The 7306-nt window shown below is 45.0% G+C and overlaps 1 pseudogene; it reads right to left on the bottom strand.

The window, feature by feature from the left end:
• Positions 1-2777: 2777 nt before the first annotated feature.
• LOC105003215 lies at positions 2778-3364 on the bottom strand (annotated as a pseudogene).
• Between the last annotated feature and the right edge of the window lie 3942 nt (positions 3365-7306).

Below are 7306 nucleotides of genomic sequence, written 5' to 3' on the forward strand. Positions count from 1 at the left end.
AGAATTAGTTTGGTTTTTGTGTGTGGGGGGGGCAGGGGAGGGATGTGCCATGAGGCAGGTGAGGGATAGAACCTGTGTCTCCTGCAGTGGCAGTGCAGAGTCCTAACCACCAACCAGGGAATTCCTACTAGTATTTCTTACAACGAGAGTATTTTTAAATTTGAACATCTCAAAGTTGTGATAGACATATCTGTCCACCATAAAGTACATAGGCATGAAGATACCTCCTAACTCTTACTCTCCATTGCTCTTGAGTCTATGATGACCAAACCTGTCTTTTCATCAAAAATTTGCCTATTGAGGACTTCCGTGGTAGTACAATGAATAAGAATCCACCTGCCAATGCAGGGGACATGGGTTCAATTCCTAGTCTGGGAAGATTCCACATGCTGTGGAGCAACTAAGCCTGTGTGTCCACAACTACTGAGCCTGCATGCTGTGACTACTGAAGCCCATGTGTTTAGAATCTGTGCTCTGTAACAAGAAAAGCCACCGAAGTGAGAAGCTCTCACTGCAACTAGAGAAAGCCCACACAAAGCAAAGACGACTCAGTGCAAACCAAAAATAAATAAGTATATAAATAAAAAAAAAAAAAAGATTTGCCTATACAGAAGGGATTTATGGATTATCTTGATCAGGACTTGGCTAACTGTAACCTCTGGATCAAACCCTGTCCACCACTTATTTTATACAGGTGCAGTGTAAGAGTAGCTTTACATTTTAAAATTTTAATTTGATTTTTATTTTATATTGAAATATAGTTGTGGCTCAGATGGTAAAGCATCTGCCTACAATGCAGGAAACCCAGGTTCGATCCCTGGGTCAGGAAGTTCCCCTGGAGAAGGAAATGGCAACCCACTCCAGTATTCTTGCCTGGAAAATCCCTTGGACCAAGGAGCTTGGTAGGCTATAGTCCATGGGGTTGCAAAGAGTTGGACACGACTGAACCACTTCATTTCACTTCACTTCATAGTTGATTTACAATGTTGTGTTAGTTTCAGGTCTACAGGAAAGTGATTCAGTTACACATATTCTTAGATTCTTTTCCCATGTGGGTTATTACAGAATACTGACTGGCTTTTACATTTTTTCCCTCTTTTTTGTTCCTTTTTTTTTTTTGTATCTTTGGATATTTTTTTAAAATAAAATAGTGCATATTTAAGGTATACAGTATGATGGTTTGATATACATAAGAATAGCAAAATGACACTTTCAGTTCAGTTCAGTTCAGTCGCTCAGTCGTGTCCGACTCTGCAACCCCATGAATCGCAGCATGCCAGGCGTTGCTGTCTATCACCATCTCCTGGAGTTCACTGAGACTCACGTCCATCGAGTCAGTGATGCCATCCAGCCATCTCATCCTCTGTCCCCTTCTTCTCCTGCCCCCAATCCCTCCCAGCATCAGAGTCTTTTCCAATGAGTCAACTCTTCACATGAGGTGGCCAAAGTACTGGAGTTACAGCTTTAGCATCATTCCTTCCAAAGAACACCCAGGGCTGATCTCCTTTAGAATGGACTGGTTGGATCTCCTTGCAGTCCAAGGGACTCTCGAGAGTCTTCTCCAACACCACAGTTCAAAAGCATCAATTCTTCAGCGCTCAGCTTTCTTCACAGTCCAACTCTCACATCCATACATGACCACTGGAAAAACCATAGCCTTGACTAGACAGACCTTTGTTGGCAAAGTAATGTCTCTGCTTTTCAATATGCTATCTAGGTTGGTCATAACTTTCCTTCCAAGGAGTAAGCGTCTTTTAATTTCATGGCTGCAGTCACCATCTGCAGTGACTTTGGAGCCCAAAAAGATAAAGTCTGACACTGTTTCCACTGTTTCCCCATCTATTTCCCATGAAGTGATGGGACCAGATGCCATGATCTTGGTTTTCTGAATGTTGAGCTTTAAGCCAACTTTTTCACTCTCCTCTTTCACTCTCATCAAGAGGCTTTTTAGTTCCTCTTCACTTTCTGCCATAAGGGTGGTGTCATCTGCATATCTGAGGTTATTGATATTTCTCCCGGCAATCTTGATTCCAGCTTGTGCTTCCTCCAGCCCAGCATTTCTCATGATGTACTCTGCATAGAAGTTAAATAAGCAGGGTGACAATATACAGCCTTGACGAACTCCTTTTCCTGTTTGGAACCAGTCTTTTGTTCCATGTCCAGTTCTAACTGTTGCTTCCTGACCTGCATACAGGTTTCTCAAGAGGCAGGTCAGGTGGTCTGGTATTCCCATCTCTTGAAGAATTTTCCACAGTTTATTGTGATCCATACAGTCAAAGGCTTTGGCATAGTTTTACCATATATTTTTTTATGATGATAGCAGTTAAAATTTATGCTCTTAGCAAATTTCCAGTATTTGATAGTGTTTTTGTTTTTTTTAATATCCATTTATTTTTTTGGCTGTGCCAGGTCTTAGTTGTGGCAAGCAGGATTTTTTGTTTGTTTGTTTTGGTACCAAATTAGTTTATTTGAAGGAATGGTACTAAAGAAAGAACTTAAGTAGATGTTTTGGTACAACTTATAGAAAAGATGCTGCTACTACTGCTGCTAAGTCGCTTCAGTCGTGTCTGACTCTGTGCGACCCCATAGACGGCAGCCCACCAGGCTCCCCCGTCCCTGGGATTCTCTAGGCAAGAACTCTGGAGTGGGTTGCCATTGCCTTCTCCAATGCATGAAAGTGAAAGTGAATAGAAAAGATGATTATAACCCAAATATACATGTACTGCCTTGGTGACTAGGGAAGTCACCCCTGTGGCTACGGGAAGCCAGCTTGAGGCTTAGCTCTCACTGTGTCCCAGGGTGTGCTTGTCAAAGAGGTACTCTGCCATGCCAGATCCAGGGGCCCGGATCTTGCGCAGACTGGTTTTGTGGTCACCCAATTCTTTGATGGCTTCCACCTGCTTGTTCAGGTAATGCGTCTCCATAAAATCACACAGATGGGGGTCATTTTTTTCAGTGGCCAGTTTGTGCAGTTCCAGTAGTGACTGATTCACACTTCTTTCCAAGCATGGTGCACATTCCATTGCATTCAGCCCATTCTCCCAGTCATCGCGGTCTGGTTTCTTGATATCCTGAAGGAAGATTTGGCCACCTCGTCGGTTGTGCAGCTTCATCCGTTTCTCAGCATATTCCCTCTCTTCATGAGATTGGTGAAGAAAGTATTTGGCAAAGTTCTTCAAAGTCCCATCATCACGGTCAAGATAGTATGACATGGACAGGTAGACATAGGAGGCATTAGAGCTCCAGGTTGATTTGGCGGTTGATGGTGGCCTCTGAGTCCTGGTGGTAGTTCCAGCGCACCTGCGACTGGGATGCGGTCGTCATCGTAGGCGACTGAGAAGAGGCGGTGGTGGTGGCCGCTGTGCGGCACTGGAGCAGCGGCGGGGACCTTGGGCCTGTTGGAGGGCACGGTCAGGTGGTGAGGAGTCCGGCTGGGGCGGGGACGAGCAGGCGGGGGAGGAGCTACCGGGTTCCCTTCGAGCACTGTTGGCGCAGAAAACCCGGGCGACTCTCCACGAAGACTGTCCATGCAGGAATTTCAGTTGCAGCATGGGGACTCTAAGTTGTGGCATATGGGATGTGGTTCCCTGACCAGGGATTGAACCTGGGCCCCCTGCTTTGAGAGCAGAGTCTTAGCCACCAGATCACCAGGGAAGTCCCTGATACAACATTAAGAACTGTAGTCATCATGTTGTATATTAGATCTCTAGACTTAATAAGCCTAACTTTTAAACGACTTTTCTCCATTCACTTTACTCCCCCTCCCCCCACCCCACCAGACTCAGTTATTTGCTTGTCTTTCAGCATCTGTCAGGAACTCTTACAAGTAATGCAGGAAAACCTGAGAAAATCAACTTCCTGAGCTAGCTTGCAGACAGCTTACAATGAAAACCCCACTCCAGGACAGGAAAGGGCAGTTTCTGCCTTTCGGTACTTCAAAAATTGTCCCCGAGGGGGGTGCACCGTTCCTGGAAGTACTGCAGTATCAGGTCGTGAACAGAGCAAGTTCCTATTCCAACTCTCTGCTTCAAAAATCCATTTAATATATTGTTCTTGGATAGAGGATGTATCAGATATTAAACTGATAAGAACAGATACTACACTTGATCTTAGCCAGAAGGCTGAGAAGCCATAAATTCACTTTTAAATATGATAATGGCTGGGGTCAATAGCTATTAGCTTCGAATTTGACCTCCATCAATGTAATAATTGTATATTGCATAAAATTTTAAAGTCTAGAATATATTTGATGCAAACTTTAAAAATGTTGGACCTTAGACATCTTGTTGAGGTTCCCCCTCCAAGGAAACCAAAGCCATAAGGTCAGTCGTATAATTGAGCAGCTTTTCAGAATAAAAATCTAGCTCCTTCTGACCGCAACACCTTTTCTAACCAGATCTTTCAGCCTAAAGGCCTGAATCTTAATTTTCCTCTTAACTTGTTATTATATCTTTTAGTATTAAAAAGTAAAAGGAAGTTTTTGCGGTACATAAAAACTATATGAAATTTAAATTCCAGTTGTATAAATAAGTTTTATTGGGATGCAGCATGCTCATACATTTATGTACTGCCTATGGCTACCTTTGCACTACAATGGTAGAGTTGAGTACTTGTGACAGAGACCATATGTGGTGCTTTAACCACTTTGTACTATTGCTAAAAGGCAGATATCCAGAGAATAGAGTCTAATCAAATGCTGTAAATGGCTTCCAAAGGATGGTGAATATGTTTAATTAAAAGCATTTGCCTTAAATGGATATCAATCGTTTGGCAGCACATATATGCATGAAAAGTTGCTTTTAAAGTTGAAATATGTGAAATTTCGTTATGGAACAGCATTTACAGATGACTATTTGGAACAGATTTTGATGTAGATCTGGAGTGTTTTCTGACACCATCCATCAATTCTATTTCCTGACTCTCCTACACCACCTGGGTGTCCAACAGTTCAGTTCAGTTCTGACATGAACTACTTCAGAAGTTAAAATACCCAGTCCCATAAGTCTGCCCTCACTTTAGTTTTTATCATTTTTTTCTTTTTTTTTTTAAACTTTTTATTTTGCATTGGCGCATGGTCAATTAACAATGTTGTGATAGTTTCAGGTGGACAGCAAAGGGACTCAACCATACACATACATGTATTCATTCTCCCCCAAACTCCCCTGCCCTCACTTTAGGCATCAGCAACAAACAGAGTACTCAGGCCCCCCACACTTTTGCCCAGCCAATTACTAATCAGAGGTTCCCACAACCTCCTCTTTAGGTTTGATAATTCATTCGAAAGGCTCATACAACTCAGGGAAACACTTTGTTTACATTTTTTAATTTATCATGAAGGATACAACTCTGGAACAGCCAGATGAAAGAGATGCACAGGGCAAAGTATGGGGGAGGAGGGACTGAGTTTCCCTCCTCTCTCCCAGCATGTCACACCCACCCTCCCCTTCACAGCACCTTGATATGTTCACCAAAAGTTTCATCACTTAGCCATGTTGATTAAATCATTGGCCATTGGTAATTAATTCAGCCTCCAGTCCCTCTCTCCCATTGTACTGACTGTACAATAAAAGCCAAAAGAATGTACATGCTGCCAAGGTAACCTGCAGGCCAACCATGTATATCAGCCGCAGAGGTGTCCATAAGAACTCTACAGAGCTGGCTCGCGACCTGTTCACTAATTTCAGAGAGAGAAAGGGAATTATAAGATGTGCATATAACTGCATGAATACAGGTAAAAACAGAACCAACTAATGGGGTAACAGAGGGAGGGAGGCTCTTCTTTGAATGTTTGACCCTAGGGCAGCAGGGGCCAGGCTGAACAGAAAAGGGAGCTGCACTAAAGCTCCCCTCCTTTTCCTGAAGGATCTCTCAGGGTAACAAGCAAAAGTATGACCAGGCCCCCAGTCTGGCCCCAGATCATCTATGGAAAGGAAAAATGTGCCCCCAGACTGGAGGAGGGCATGGCAACTGGAGGAGGGCGTGGTAACCCACTCCAGTAGTCTTGCCTGGAGAATCCCATGGACAGAGAAACCTGGTGGCCTACAGTCCATGGGGTTGCAAAGAGTCGGACACAACTGAGGCGACTTAGCATGCACACACAGGTAGGGGCCACACTGTCACCTGGAGCTCTGTTTGTCTCCGCTGGCTTTGCCACTGAACCAACTGTGTCACAGGATCTTCAAAGGTGTGAGTTTTCTAGCCAGGAAACTGGAGGTCTAATCCCAAATCAGCAGCACTCCTGCAGCCAGAACTCAGGCTTCACAGAAAAGTCTCAACTGCTGCCTTAGAAGCCTGCCTCTGCGAGCGTTTCTTTCCGATCTCTCCTCCTTCACTAGAAAAGTGACAAAACCAGTTGCATGGGGTATAAGTCACACGAAGCAGGACTTGGGTGGCCCTGCTTACCCAGAGGAATTGGAACTGGGGCAGCTTCTGTGGCGTGGCCGGGGAAGCGGAGACTGAGCCACCAGGGGGCCAGTGGCGGCATCCCCACCGCCTGGGGTGGAGAAGGTGGGGGCAGCCTGCTCAGGGGGCCCGCACAGCAGTGACGGCGATCCCCTGGTCACCAGTGTATCCTCTGTCCGCGTGCTTCAGGGCCTTTGTACCTCCAAAGGGATTTTCAAACTCTACTATGTGGCCTGCAGATAGATCTAGATGCTTTCTTCGTACAGGCATTTTCTTTGTGTCATTCTTTTAAATTTCCCCACAGGTGGAGAATATCTCCATGACAAGATCCTTCATCACATGCTTCATCAGCTTCCTGATACGCACTTTGTGGGGTTTCAGGAAAGGTCTCTGCTTTTTTTCCTTTTTCATCTCTTTTAGGTGGTTTGCATGGGAAGCAGGAGCACCACCTTTTGGCACATGTGCGTTGAGAGAGACTTAAGTGGCACAGGAGCTGCTGGGAGCTGGAGGTGCTAGACGGACTGACTTGCTGAAACTTTCCCTGGCCCTTGAGCTGCTGCTAGTGTTGGGGTCACAGCTGGAGGTGGAGCAGGATGAAGATCTGCTGCTACCCTTGGAAGCACTGTGTCTATTGTTTTACCCCTGTCTCAATGCTTCTCACTTTACTCCTTGGTGCTCCTTTATCTTTAGAGCGATCCTTAGATGTCTCACTTCTAACTTGAACCTGGGAAAGTATCCCTAAAAGATGGCTGCTGCTGCTGCTAAGTCACTTCAGTCGTGTCCGTCTCTGTGTGACCCCATAGACGGCAGCCCACCAGGCTTCCCCGTCTCTGGGATTCTCCAGGCAAGAACACTGGAGTGGGTTGCCATGTCCTTCTCCAATGCATGAAAATGAAAAGTGAAA

Source organism: Bison bison, unplaced genomic scaffold, assembly GCF_000754665.1.
Source record: "Bison bison bison isolate TAMUID 2011002044 unplaced genomic scaffold, Bison_UMD1.0 scf7180017864465, whole genome shotgun sequence".
NCBI lineage: Eukaryota > Metazoa > Chordata > Mammalia > Artiodactyla > Bovidae > Bison > Bison bison.